At 41.4% G+C, this 15,844-nt stretch overlaps 1 protein-coding gene across 1 annotated transcript in view; it reads right to left on the reverse strand.

Annotated features, from left to right (window-relative positions):
• Positions 1–15,844, reverse strand: part of LOC147021636 (uncharacterized) — an 82,776-nt gene that overhangs the window by 7,418 nt on the left and 59,514 nt on the right. Inside the window, exon 5 of the mRNA XM_085891810.1 lies at positions 5,315–5,406. The gene's annotated coding sequence lies outside the window, so the exon portion shown is untranslated. The remainder of the gene's footprint in view (positions 1–5,314; positions 5,407–15,844) is intronic.

Raw genomic sequence — 15,844 nt, forward strand, 5'->3', positions numbered from 1 at the left:
GCTTTTGCCGTATGCCACCCCTTCTGAACCTGCATGGGAATCGATGTATTGCACACCAAAAACAAAAAGGTAAGGTGACTTGCAATGGAGACTTGCTCACTGGTCACTGCCAACAAACACCTTTGTCAACCGAATTGATGTTGCTGTCTCAGTGCTTTGTCCCTTTTGAAACATCACTGAAGATTTGTCCCATGGATATATTGATTGTGTACGATGGTGCCCCCTTTTTCTTTTATTGAACAATATATTTCATCGGGTAAATGTCCGCTTTTCACTCCGGTTATTTATTTTTGGCATCAGAGCCAACTCCGGTACTGAAAAGTTGTTCATGTTTTTGAACTATGTTCTATTGGAGGCAAAGTTAGCGATCTTCCTGTCGAGAAAAGCCAAAATGAAAGGCAAACCTTTTGAGCAATGTAACAACAAAACAAACAAACAAACAAGCAGTCATGGACTGGTACTTATGAAATGGTCAACTTGACCTCTGACCTTGTCTAATAAAAGCTGTCTCGAGAGAAGGTAGCGACACAAACCAGAAGTTTCTACGATGATTCTGTAACAAATCATCAAAAATCGAATGTTTTGGATGTTTGACTTCACTGTGACCTTGACCTTTGACCGATTTTGACCAAAATCTAATCAGCACTCGCCATCACCGTCCTGAATCACGTGGTGTAATTTGACATTGGTAGCTTGTTCCATTCTCGAGTTATCTGTACCAAACCATCAAAAATCGAATATTTGACATCACTGTGACCTTGACCTTCAACCGATTTTGACCAAAATCTAACCAGCACTTGCCATCACCCTCCTGAATCACGTGGTGTAATTTGACATTTGAAGCTTCTTCCGTTCTCGAGTTATCGTGCCTGCAAACAAACAAACAAACAAACAAACAGAAATGGAAGTCATCAATATACTTACGAAATCTAAAGATTTCGTAAGTAACAAACAAACAAGCAGTCATCGACTGGTACTTACGAAATCGTCAACTTGACCTCTGACCTTGTCTCATAAAAGCTGTCGCTCGAGAAGGTAGCGACGCAAACCACAAGTTTCGACGATGATTCTGTACCAAACCATCATAAATCAAATGTTTGACCTCACTGTGACCTTGACCTTTGACCGAATTTGACAAATCTAAGCAGCCCTAGACATCACCCTCCTGAATCACGTGGTGTAATTTGACATTGGTAGCTTCTTCCGTTCGCGAGTTATAATTTTTTTTTGACATTTGACCTCACTGTGACCTTGACCTTTGACAGATTTTGACCAAACTCTAATCAGCGCTTGCCATCCCTCTCCTGAATCACGTGGTCTAATTTGACATTCGTCGCTTCTTCCGTTCGAGTTTTAACTTTTTTTGGATGTTTGACCTCACTGTGACCTTGACCTTTGACCGATTTTGACCAAAATCTAATCAGCACTAGCCATCGCCCTCCTGAATCACGTGGTATAATTTGACATTGGTTGCTTCTTCCATTCGAGTTATCGTGCCAACAAACAAACAAGCAGTCATCGACTGGTACTTACCAAATCATCAACTTGCCCTCTGACCTTGTCTCATAAAAGCTGTATCTGGAGAAGGTAGCGATGCAAACCAGAAGTTTCTACGATGATTCTGTCCCAAACCATCAAAAATCGAATGTTTTGGATGTTTGACCTCACTCTGACCTTGACCTTTGACCGATTTTCACCAAATCTTATCAGCGCGAGCCACCCCTCCTGAATCACGTGGTGTAATTTGACATTGGTTGCTTCTTCCGTTCTCGAGTTATCATTTTTTGGATGTTTGACCTCACTGTGACCTTGACCTTTTACTAATTTTGACCAAAATCAAATCAGCACTCGTCATCACCCTCCTGAATCACGTGGTGTAATTTGACATTGGTCGCTTCTTCCTTTCTCGAGTTATCTGAACCAAACCATCAAAAATTGAATACTTGACCTCACCGTGACGTTGACCTTTGAGCGATTTTGACCAAAATCTAATCAGCACTACCCACCACCCTCCTGAATCACGTGGTGTAATTTGACATTGGTAGGTCCTTCCATTCTCGAGTTATCGTGCCTACAAACAAACAAACAATCAGTCATAGACTGGGACTTACGAAATCGTCAACTTGACCTCTGACCTTGTCTAATAAAAGCTGTCTCTCGAGAAGGTAGCGACGCAAACCAGAAGTTTCTACGATGATTCTGTATCAAACCATCAAAAATTGTAACGTCGACCGAAGCAAAAATCTCCATTTCTCCATGCAATTACACCTCAACGTAACTCAACGACGCGTCTGCTCGAGCGCACTGCATCATGGGACGACCCGTGATGCGTCGAGTGAAATATTTCTATACAATCTTAAAACGTCTCTAACACATCCCATTTTTACCAGAATTTCGACAACCGAGTTTTAAGCGTCCTAAGCGATCGCAAAAACCGAAGACAAAATTAAAATCAAAGTTAAAACGAACTCGTAACGTCGAGTGAAGCAAAAATACTCCATTTCTCCACGTGAATTTATGGAATTATGTCTGACCTCACTGTGACCTTGACCTTTGACCGATTTTGACCAAAATCTAATCAGCACTAGCCATCACCCTCCTGAATCACGTGGTGTAATTTGACATTGGGAGCTTCGTCCGTTCTCGAGTTATCGTGCCTAAAAACAAACAGAAACGGAAGTCATCAATATACTTACGAAATCTTTAGATTTCTGAAGTATCAAGCAGTCATAGATTGGTACTTTCGAAATCGTCAACTTGATCTCTGACCTTGTCGAATAAAAGCTGTCTCTCGAGAAGATAGCGACGCAAACCAGAAGTTTCTACGATGAATCTGTACCAAACAATCAAAAATCGAATGTTTTGGATGTTTGACCTCACTGTGACCTAGACCTTTGACCGATTTTGACCAAAATGTAATCAGCACTAGCCATCAACCTCCTGAATCACGGGGTGTAATTTGACATTGGTGGCTTCTTCCGTTCTCGAGTTATCATTTTTTGGATGTTTGACCTCACTGTCACCTCGACTTTGACCGATTTTGAGCAAATTCTAATCAGCACTAGCCATCACCCTCCTGAATCACGTGGTGTAATTTGACATTGGTAGCTTCTTCCCGTCTCGAGTTATCTGTACCAAACCATCAAAAATAGAATATTTGACCTCACTGTGACCTTGACCTTTGACCGATTTTGACCAAAATCTTAGCAGCACAAGCCATCAGCGTCCTGAATCACATGGTGTAATTTGACATTGGAAGCTTCTTCCATTCTCAAGTTATCTGCAACAAACCATCAAAAATTGAATTTTTGACCTCACTGTGACCTTGACCTTTGACCCATTTTGACCAAAATCTAAGCAGCAGAAGCCATCACCATCCTGAATCACGTGGTGTAATTTGACATTGGTTGCTTCTTCCGTTCTCGAGTTATCATTTTTTGGATGTTTGACCTCACTGTGACCTTGACCTTTGACCGATTTTGACCAAAATCTAATCAGCACTAGACATCACCCTCCTGAATCACGTGGTGTAATTTGACATTGGTAGCTTCTTCCGTTCTCGAGTTTTCTGAACCAAACCATCAAAAGTCGAATATTTGACCTCACTGTGACCTTGACCTTTGACCGATTTTAAGCAAAATCTCACCAGCACTACCCATCACCCTCCTGAATCACTTGGTGTAATTTGACATTGGTAGCATCTTCCGTTCTCGAGTTATCGTGCCTACAAACAAACAAACAAACATACAAACAAACAAACAAACAAACAGAAACGGAAGGCATCAATATACTTACGAAATCTAAGTAACAAACACAAACAAACACACAAACAAACACACAAACAATCAAACAGAAACGGAAGTGATCAATATACTTACGAAATCTTTCGATTTCGAAAGTAACAAACAGCAAGTGAAAGGGTGGGTTAGTAAAGGTTCATGGGGGTAATAAGGACCATGGGTCAAGATGGGAGATGACATGCTTTCTCTTTTCATGCTTTCTGGAGAAAGGAAATTTGCCCTCTTCTCTCCAGGTCTTCAGTTATCTAGTTCCATCAAGTCGTTGCCAACCTCCGGTGACATTCACAATCGGATTGCTCCAAACATCCCTGTCCTGCACTACCTCCTGAAGCTCTCATAGATGCAGCTTGGTTGCAGACTTTACCGTGTCCATCCATCACATCCAACTTCTGCCTCTTCCTCTTCTTCCCTCAATCTTACCCAGCTTGGTTTACTTCTCCAGATTTTCATTTTCTGCACCCATGATGTGTCCAAAATATGAGTGTTTTCTATTTTAGCATCAGCACTTCTAATGTACATTTGTGGTCCAATTTCTTCAAGCACGATTGGTTTGTTCTTCTGGCAGTACAAGGAAATTTGAACACGAGTCTCAAAAATCCACATTTCAAAACTGTCAATCTTCTTCCCTCTTCACTGTGCATGCGACACACATCCGTACCTTGCAACGGTAAACAGAGCATTCACCAGCCGCTACTTGGTTTGTGTCGTCACATCTTCGTCTTTCCAGATGTTTATCAATCCCGACATTGCTGGTCTCACCAACATCAACTGTCTGTTAATTTCTCCTCCACATTCTCCACTCACTTCTATCTTAAAACCCAGGAAGATGATACTTTCCTTTATTGCCACATGATAGTCAATCTTCTCAGTTGGTAAGGTTTTCGTATTTTTTTTAGGTTTAAATAAAGACCAGCTTTTTCACTTTCCACATCCATCCATCGGGACCATACTCTGTACAGAGCGTTGGTGCTGCTGAAGCAGTCTCCTGGGCTATTGGGCACAATCCTGGATGGGTCGACTGTCTGCAGCAGTTTCGTCGAGTCCTCTTTACTTTCTACCAACAGAGTGGTAGCATAAGATTCAAAAGCTCAGAGTAAGACTTTCAGTTCTGTCGACCTCAGCCACTAGATTTCCTTGCGGGTTTGATCCATTCATGTCATAACGACCAGTCTTCAAAAGCAGCACTATTTTATGAAATTCCCCATTCTTAATCACAATCTTTTCAACTCACATTAACCCAACCTGACTCGACCCTTATATTGGCAGATTACCACGTTTCCTCTGCCTTTCTCCTTTTTTTTGTTGCAACAAACAGTGGCCACACAGCTAGACTGTCACAGTGTTGCCTTTTTAACTCGTCACATCACTCTTTTATAGGAACCCCGATTTTGTGTACCCACAAAAAATATTTTTGGGATTTGTTTTTCTTCTTCAAAATGTCATTTGACAACTCACTTCTGTGTTTCCAGCACTCTAACCGTTGATCATGTTCAGCGGTTCGACTGTCAACATACTTTTGTTTGGCGCCCTTGGACAACGTCTGCATATTCAACATCTGCATCATCTGCATCATCTGCCGGCACTCCTCTCGACTCATGTTCTTTTGCTGTAAACATAATGGAAACAAATAGCAGTCACAAAAGAAATCTTGAGAATTGTTCGTCAAATTGATCAAAAAAATTCATTAAAAAATAAAATAAGAGTCTTGTATGCGATTCCTGCAGCATGGCATTTATATCGTTGCTCAAAGTGATGCCAAAATGAAAACAAAATGGTGCCGCAGTGTAACACAAATCAAACAACTACAATGTGCACAAATATGAGCTGCCATCACATGTTCCCCATTACAGTCAGAGGCTGCATGGAAAACAATATAAAGGGCCATCTATTTATTAAGTATGCATTTTGGGAAGAGGATGGGGTTCAGGCAAATGAGTACAACAGAAGTAGAAGGAACAAGAGGAGGAGAGGTAGGAGGTCAAACCTTCAGCTATATTTGCATGCATAATAAATTAATGGTCCCTCTCGATATTGAGAAATTCAACAATTAATACCATGTGATTACCTTAGCACAGAGGAAAACATTTATAATCAATTCAGAAAATAAGGAAACACAAACTTGGATGACTGCCCAGAAGGAAAGGCTCAAGGCCGACATTTCGACCACAGAGTTTTGTTCTGGTTTCTCCAAATACAACCAATCTCCACTATCAGGTGTATGACGAAAAAAAGAAACGAATTAATAATGTTTACTTCATAAACTATGTGTCAGAAAGATGCCATATGTACAAAAACTGCATTCGTTATGGATTTTCCAACAAACAGAAACTGCAAGTTAAAAGAACACGTCCGAAGCACAACGCTTTTATTGAAGGGACGGGTAATCGTTCAAGTTTGTCAAGTTCAGCCCTCAAGCCGATAACATGTTTCACTTGGGAAAGGAAAACAAAAAATAAAATTAAACTATAACGTTCAGAGAACACCTTCCCCCAGGCACTGTTGAGAAACAAGGATAGATCGGCAAATTTGATTGGTCATAATGGATGCAAAATGCTGTAATATTCTGTCCGCACACTGCGAAACGGACGAGTTTTGAAAGTGCCACATATAGATTTGTGTTCTCGTGTTCAACCACATAAATCAATTGAAATAAAATAAAGATTTTAAAGGTTGCATAATTTTTTTATCTTTAGTTTACCGCTGTTGTTAAAAGGCTTTCACACCACCTTGTTTACCAAGCTGTATTAGTTATTCATGCCTGGTGTTTGTGTCCTTTATGATGTCCTTAAAAACGGTAAATTTCCAGTTTGGAATGATTTTCAATTTTGTTTGAGACAGGCAGAGAAGAGTATATATATTTATACATGTGTGTGTGTGTGTGTGTGTGTGTTATATATATATATATATATATATATATATATATATATATATATATATATATATATATATATATATATATATATATATATATATATATATATATATATATATATATATATATATATATATATATATATATATATATTGGTTTGTTCTTCTGGCAGTCCAAGGAATTTTGAACACGAGTCTCAAAAAATCACATTTCAAAACTGTCAATCTTCTTCCCTCTTCACTGTGCATGCGACACACATCCGTACCTTGCAACGGTAAACGGAGCAGTGTAACACAAATCAAACAACTACAATGTGCCCAAATATGAGCTGCCATCACATGTTCCCCATTACAGTCGGAGGCTGCATGGAAAACAATATAAAGGGCCATCTATTTATTAAGTATGCATTTTGGGAAGAGGATGGGGTCCAGGCAAATGAGTACAACAGAGGTAGAAGGAACAAGAGGAGGAGAGGTATGTATGTATATATGTGTGTGTGTGTATATGTATATGTATATATATATATATATATATATATATATATATATATATATATATATATATATATATATATATATATATATATATATATATATATAGCCTGGTGTTGGCGCAATGGTTAGGGCAGCGGCTTGGGATCCAAAAGGTTCTGAGTTCAAGCCCCGTTGGGCCACTGAATTAATGCACCAGGGGGTTGACTCAGCCTGTCATCCTTCCGAGGTCGGCGAAATGAGTACCAGTATACTGGGCCAGTGTATACCCCAGTTAAAATAGGTGTACCATATCCCTGTGTCATAAGAGGTGACCAGGGTTGCGTCAGGAAGGGCATCCGGCGTAAAACATGTGCCAAATCACATGAGAGAGAGAGATTTGCAAAACCATTTATTGATTGCAACATGCAAAAAGGCATCTTCGTCCATTGAAACATTACAAGGTTATCACCAATTCCAAACTATCCACAAGACACAAAGCATTACCACAACGCCATTTCTTCTCAAAAAGCTGAACATTCCCCATACTTACATAATAATTAAATTCGAACTTCAGTCTTGCTTCAACAAACCCTTTAAAAATGGGCATGACATTGGACCTATGACCATTATCAATCTTAATTTTCCTAGATTTATATGTACTATATTTTGCAACAGCCACCAAGAAATTAAGCAAGACCCCAGAATCCTTGCATGGGGGGCTAAAAGGTACCCCAAAAACAAACCTATGTGGAGTGAAAGGAAAGGACAGTTTCTGAGAAAGGTTGGAAAGTAAAGAAAGAAGAGGTTTTACTTTCTTGCATTGTACGTATGCGTGAAAAGGTCCTCCTTGTGTTCACAGAGGAACAAGTGACTTGCACTGAGCTCTTGAAAAGGTGTATCAGGGTGTTGGATGGGAGGGCCCAATGGGCTTGTCTCCATTGTATATCCACGAAGAGGCCATAAATCGGTAATGTGTACATCACTGGCCACAATGGAGCTGATGGACACCCAGGTCCTAGCTTTACTGACCACCTTGTTATACATGCTGATCCAAAAGGGGATAATACTGTTTGTCTTTGTCTACAGAGATCATGAAGCCCAGTTTTAGTTTGCACGTGAAAGGGGGGGGGGGAGGAGTGATCACTACTTAAGCGAACAAGGGGGAGCACCTTAATCTCCAGTCTAAAGTCCTCCTCAGTACCAGCACTTACCGACCAATATTCAGCAGTCGGAATTTCCTAATCACACTTCGGATAACTTGGTCGACGAGTCGAAGCGATCTTGACTCCAGGCTTGCTGCAATTTCCCCCAACAGATCTCCATTTCAGTCCTGCTGAATCTCTGAGATCGCACACTTTCTTGACTCGTCCTTGTATAAAATTTTTGATCAAGGCATTACTCTGAGGAATACCTGGGAGAAATGGATTGTAGAAAAGAGGTTCCTGGAGGAACATTCTGCAGTTATAAGCATCAATTAAACGGTGGATGCGAAAAACCTTTCAAGTCTCCAGCAAGCTTTGGTAAAAAGTTGGAAGTGAGCCAAGGTGAATCCGTTCCAGGTCAATCAAGAAAAGTTGCCGGTCATACAGCAATCCTCCAGCCTGTTGCAGCAAAAAGAAAGCAAATGGACGCCATGGCAGTCATTCAGTGAACAGCAGTTTTTGCACTGTTTGTAGACGAAAAGCAGTGACTCGGCCAGAGATGTCCATCACGCCCTGGCCACCCTCTTTCCGGGAAGAGTACAATATGGCCGGTTGTAGCCAGTGGTAGCCACTCCAGAAGAAATTCACCAGTGCTCGCTGGATGGCAAGGACTTTCCCTTTGGCTGGCTGTAAGGCAATCATTTTGTGCCATAACTTAGCTGCTATTAGGTTATTGATAACCAGACTACATCCCCTATAGGACAGGGACCTAAGTAGTCCTTTCCATGTTTTTAACCGACTTTCAATCTGCTCAACCACACCCTCCCAATTTTTCGATTCTATCTCAGGATTGCCAAGATCGACTCCGAGATATTTGACCCCATCATTTTTCCATACCATACCCTGTGGGAGTAGAGGTGGTGGTATTGAGGAGAGATCCTTATGACCACACCATAGGGCTGTGCTTTTGTTCCAATTCACCTCACTTGAAGATGCTGCGGAGAATTTTCCCAAACATTGTCTTAAACATAAGACACTGTTTTGGTCTCTCATTGATACACAAACATCATCAGCATAAGCAGTCAACACAAATCTTGGACCTTCTACGCCTCCATTATTCTGGGGCATTTGATGCCTAATGGAGACCAAGAGTGGTTCCAGCGCTATCACATACAATAAGCCAGAAAGAGGACACCCTTGACGAATGCCTCGTCAAAAGGGAAAGGGGGAACATAACTTGTTGTTAACTTTTATCATGCAGTAAGTGCCAGAGTACAATAATTTCACATACGATATGAATAAATTCCCAAAACCCATCCCTTCAAGGACAGAAAAAAGATATTGGTGATCAATGCAGTCAAATGCTTTAGCTTGATAAATAAATACTAGCCCATAATAATCAAACAAACAGTTATTGCAAGAAAGACTATCTCTCACTAAAAAAATGTTGTCATGTATAGACCTTCCCAGCACACAATAGGTCTGGTCCGTGTGTACAATAAAACCAACCACATCTTTCATGCGATTTGCAAGAACTTTCGAGAGAATCTTATAATCAGCACATAATAACGATACAGGTTGCCAGTTTTCAATGAACTGAAGGTCACCAGCTTTGGGTATTAAGCACACAATTGCTCTCCGACATGACAGTGGCAATTCTCCAGCGCGAATACTTTCGTCGAGAACATCACGCAACTCAGGTCCAATAACCTCCAAAAGGTCTTGTAAAATTATCCAGGTAAGCCATCAATCCCAGTAGCCTTCCCGTCTTTTAAACTTCGCATAGCCGTTTTGAGTACCTCGGCCGTCATTAAGGAGTCGAGCACTCGTTGTTGGTCCTCTTCAATTTTTGGAAGTCCAGCAATCACTTCCTGTATCATTCCATTTTCTACATTCCTGGGGGAGTAAAGGTCTGAGTAAAAATCTTTTAAGACACCCCGGATTCCTTGTTGGGATGTCTTCAAGACTCCATTTGGAGTGAGTAAGCTATGAATTTGTTGAGACTTCTTGGTGGAGTTCTCTAATTTGAAAAATTCTTTATTTGGCATATCAAGTGTCAGATTGCTCATCCTCATTTGTACCAAGGTACCTATTGCCCTTTGTTTAACCACTTCTGTTCGCAAAGTTCTCTTTGCCCATAACAGCCGATCTCGTGTGTCTTTCCCAGCATCGTCATTATACCCTTCTAAAGACACAATTTCAGATTTTAACAACTCTATTGATTAAGATTCCACCTTAGTAGTGTAAAGACTATATTGCTGGCAAAAGGATTTTATTGGGGACTTTGCCAGGTCCCACCACATTCGGAGGTTTGCGTGCTCAAACTTGGAAGTGCAATTTTTTTTTCCACACAGCCTTAAAATAGTCTTTAAATTTTTTGTCACTTAAAAGACGAGTATTCAAGGTCCAATATGCACTGCCAGTTGATGGCAATGGTAATTTAAAGGAAAGCACAAATAAACTACGGTCTGTAAAACCGGTTAGTAGAATTTGGGATGTAGTTATGACATTTAGCATCGGCTTATTGACATATTCTATCAAGTGTTGCTCTTGATATAAACCCGTCCTGACATCTGCACCATGTGTAGCTTTGCAAGTATGGGTGTTGTCATCTCCATAAGTCTGTAAAACAATAGTTCTTAATGATGTCCTTCAACCCTTTACTTGAGGCTACATGGGGCTCATGACGATTCCTATCAACTTCTGGGCGAATAGTACAGTAAAAGTCTCCAGCAAAGCAAACAAACGCAGTCGGGTGCTGGTCTTTAATGAACTCTTCAAAAATAGGGAAAAAAATTCCTTTCTATAGGGTCCCTCGGAGTGTAGACATTCACCACAATTATTTTTTGTGCATTACACAAGAACTCCACAGATATAAGATGCCCTTTATGTATTTCCTTGAAGGAAACCTGCTGTGCCGAAAACTTGATTTAAGCACAGGGCAACCCCAGCCTTGGGTGTGGGAAACCCGCTTCGGAACCACTGCCCTCTAAAAAGTTTCTCCCACTCAGTTTTTAGAGTGTTTGTAGCATGGGTCTCTTGTAAGAGAATAATATCAGCCTTTGTTCTCTCTCAAGCTTGGATCGTTTGAATTCTTCGCAATGGGGCTCGACCCCCCTTCATGTTCAGGGTTGCAATCTTTAACTCCATCATTGTCGAAGTTTAGGTGAGAAAGGAGACCAGGCACTAAAAAGAAACTCCTTCCTGCAATTCTTTGTTTGCTTTTGTCAAAGCTTTCCTGAGGCGTTGAAACTGTGGTTCAGAAAGTTCCACAGAGTCATCATTTCTCTGTATCATATGTTTTGCAGTCACAATGAAAACTTTAATATCAGGAAAATAATCCTTAATTTGCACCTTGCATTGCCTGAAGGTTTCGTTTAGAAACTTAACAATTTCCTCCTTTACTATTACGTCTTGCTTGTTATCCCCCTGCAGTGACCCCGAAGTTTCACTTAAGGAGGAGGACCATTCATCGGGGACCACAGCTGTGTTGTTTACTTGTAGTTGTGTTCCTTGACCCCCTTTTGTATCGGAAGTGGTGCTTTCTTCCTGTTGGCACTGAACGGAGGAATCTTCTTCCTTATCACTGTCAGTTTTTGTTTTTTTCCCCTTTTTTGTCATATGTCTCAAGTTGACTGTTATCTTCAATAACCAAGCTTTCTGTTTCATGCGTACAAGCATTCTTGTCCATCGTTTCATCTCCTTCAACATTAGCAATGGGTGGAAGCTCATCTCCCAGTGCTTCACCATTCCGTTCAGTATGTGAAGGTTTGGCGAGACCACCATCTTCTTGGACTGCCAACACTTTGCTGCCTTTACAATTACTTTCATTACTTATGTTGGGCAGTTTCAAAGCAGTTTCCATATCTTTATCTCCTTGAAGCAGTTTCCATATCTTTATCGTCGTCACTGAAAAAAACTTCCAAGGGTTCCAGCCCTTCTGCTGTTTCAACTAGGTTACTATCAACACCATCTCTAATCCTACCTGAACATTATAACATATGTCGTTTGTCTATCTGTGGCTGGTTTGCCAAATCTACCAACACGGCCGTGGTTCGAAGGGGAGGTTCTGCCATTGCAGTCACGTGACCCAATCCTCCTCTGGCATCCGCATTTACGTGGCCCAATTCCTTTTCAACAGGGGTAGTCACATGTTTTGGTTTACTTGCAGCCTCTACAGTCACGTGAGTCAACCTGCCTGTGGTCGTTGCGGTCGCATGACCCAGTCCATCTGCAGCAGCTGCAGCATATGTTTCTTTCTTACCGCCAGGACAATAATATTTGGTGTGACCATATGCCCTGCAGTTATAACAGATTAAAGTTTCTGTCATTGAAAAAATCCTGTAGTCATGCTCTGTCACTTTAAAGGTCATCGAGATATTCAACTGTGTTCTACCGTCTTTTAACACAACAGAGCAGAAACGTCTAAAGGATTCCACATGCTTAAATCTGTTGTTCCTCATCCGTAACGGGGCCGTTATAATTCTCGACACTACAGTGCCATCATCACCGAGCATTTGTTGAATCACTTCATTAGAAAGGAAAGGTGGAACTTTGCTTCATATTATCTTTGTAGCAGGAGTATCCATTGATGAGACGGGGACAAAAGTTTCATTATCTCCCAGGAATAAACCGTTTTGGACAACGATGTCGACTAAACGCATTTGTGAAACGAAAACTACAATCTTGTGGCTCATTTTTGAAGCAGCACGAATGTTTTCTACTCCTATCTGTTCTCCAATTTTGAGAAGAATGTCATCCATCATTACACCTTCGGGCAGGACGAAACATAATCCGTGCTTACGAGATAAATCCCCATTCGCCATTTGCTCGGTCTTGGTGCAACACGTATCACTGTTTGAAATCAACTAAAAGGGAGAACAATCGACTACTTTAGTCTTTTTAAGATCATAAGGCAGCTGCCAACGAGGAAACGCAGGCCTCAAAAGCTCTGGAAAGGCCTTATGAAAAAAAACGCTTACCGTGTATGCTCTCCCTCTCTCTCTCTCTCTCGTCTCAGCAGGAAGAGGAAAGGAAACGGGGAAAAGAAAAGAAAAAAACTCCACAAACACGTACAGTGACACAGAGGGAAACGAAATGGGGATAGGAACAGCACCAACACAGCACAGTACTCACAGCTGCACACACGGAGCCGCCATGATGCCACACCCACGTGCGACTCACCAACGACCAGCAGGGAGGGGGGGGGGAGAGAGAGAGAGAGAGAGAGAGAGAGAGAGAGAGAGAGAGAGACAGACAGACAGACAGACAGACAGACAGACAGACAGACAGACAGACAGACAGACAGACAGACAGACAGACAGACAGACAGACAGACAGACAGAGAGACAGAGAGACACAGAGACACAGAGAGAAAATCGATGTAAAGCGTGAAAAACACAATTTGTGCTCTAAACGTCCTGAAGTCGTTGTGCGAACCTCAACAGGCAGAAATATGAACCTCACACGTTCCTGAAACTACCAGAGCATTTGTTAGTTTGGAAACAACCTCCACACCCTGCCATTAACCCGAGAAGCCGAACCGGCTTGTCGCCATAAGACCAGGTAATCAAACCCACAGTGCCAATGGCCTGATACAAGCCAAACGAACTCATCAAGTATGACACTCCACAGGTAAACTGCAAGCCAACCACACATTGCGTGAACCTGGCAGCACTCACCCCGGTCAACCCTTGTACCCAATTGCATTCCTTTACCACCTCAGAAAAATTAATATCTCGTTATGCATGAAAATTGTCCTTTTTTGTCTCAAAGTAAACCAGAATTACAAGCTATAAAAGGCTGTACAGAGGGTGGGGTTCATTGTTTGATTTGCGCTTGGTACACATCCCACATACCATATAACGTGGTAACCACAGAAAAGTTAACTTGTCATGACTGACCTGGGGTGTGATCAGTCAGTTACCAGGTTTCTTATAGAGTACTCGCCAGGTGGTTTACACACTGCTTGGTAACTGAACACACACCTGATATACCATCAACACAGCATTGTACCTGCCATCAAACATTGCACACAATACCCACTGATAAATTGGCTGGCCTTCTGTTTATGTTTGTCGTGCAGCAATGGAGGAAGGAGAAAGTTGAGTAAACCACTGTTGTACAACAGGTGTGTGTGTGTGTGTGTGTGTGTGTGTGTGTGTGTGTGTGTGTGTGTGTGTGTGTGTGTGTGTGTGTGTGTGTGTGTGTGTGTGTGTGTGTGTGTGTGTATATGTGTGACAATGGGGTTGATACATTGAAACATAAAAAACAATTCCAACTTCCAAGCAAACGTACCAAAACAACTGCATGTCTGAAATACCTTTCCAGTCCTTTTAGTTGTTTGGTATATGCCACAACTCACAATCATAACTCTGGGACCAGGGAAAACACTCCAGGAGTGGAGCGAAAGGCCGAGTCACGGTTCGGGTGGAAAGATAGAAAAAACACAAAAAAACTAGAAGGGCACCTGGTACAGCACATACCTCCACCATGTAACACCTGATCCATGAAAACAGATCAGGCCCAATACATTTTTGAACCAGAACGGGCACTCATAGAGCGCATACCTTTGCCGCCACTACTTTTTTTGTTCTTGGTATGAGTGTGGGGAACTGGTTTCATATGAATGGTCTTATGACACAAACCACATATCTATAATGTCATGACCCCCCCCGACTTTCGGGGGCTACGGACTAAACAACAATCAACTCACGTCGTTTTGGCGAGTCTTCACTCGCAAGCTCGGTGAATACACCGTTTCAACAAGAGAAGGTAATCTCGTTTGATGCTGGTTTCATGCAAATCAAATAAGAATTGACTGAGTTATGCCGAAAACCGCACATTTTTCAAGGGCATAACCCCCCCACCCCCGACATTTTACCCCAACCGGTGACATGTGTTCTGACGTCATTGTGTCACAAGATTGGGCATTAAATTCTGCACATTTTGGTGCTGGGTTCATGTAAAGCAGACAAGAATTGACCGCGTTATGACAAAACCCGCATATTTTTCAAGGTCGTGACCCCCCTGACTTTTGACCCCTAACCGGTAACAAGAGTATGGGTGTCATTGTGTGATATTGCATATCACAAGATGAGGCGTTGAATTCTGAACATTTTGGCGTTAGTTGCATTCAAATTGAATAAAAATTGACCGTGTTATCGTAAAAAGACGATTTTGACCTTTTCGTGACCTTGACCTTGACCTTTGACCTGAACGATCCCAAAATCTAATCGAATGCTTCCTGGCGAATAACCAATCATCCCACCAAATTTAATGCAATTCGTTTTAATACTTTTTGAGTTATACGAATGACAAGATTACAAATAAATAAATAAATAAATAAATAAATAAATAAATACACGCCGACCAAAACATAACCTTTCACAGAATGCGAAGGTAAATATCATGCTCCACAGTACTATATCGTTTTTGGCACAATCTCTTAATGGTGAATAATCACCTAAAAACCTGGATATCCTGCTAAATATCCAACCTAAATATCCTGCTTTTTGAGATATCCTGCACACAGACAAACAAACAAACAAATAAACA

This window comes from Eptatretus burgeri, chromosome 8 (genome assembly GCF_056783735.1).
Source record: "Eptatretus burgeri isolate ZD-2024b chromosome 8, Ebu_testis_v1, whole genome shotgun sequence".
In the NCBI taxonomy this organism is placed as follows: domain Eukaryota; kingdom Metazoa; phylum Chordata; class Myxini; order Myxiniformes; family Myxinidae; genus Eptatretus; species Eptatretus burgeri.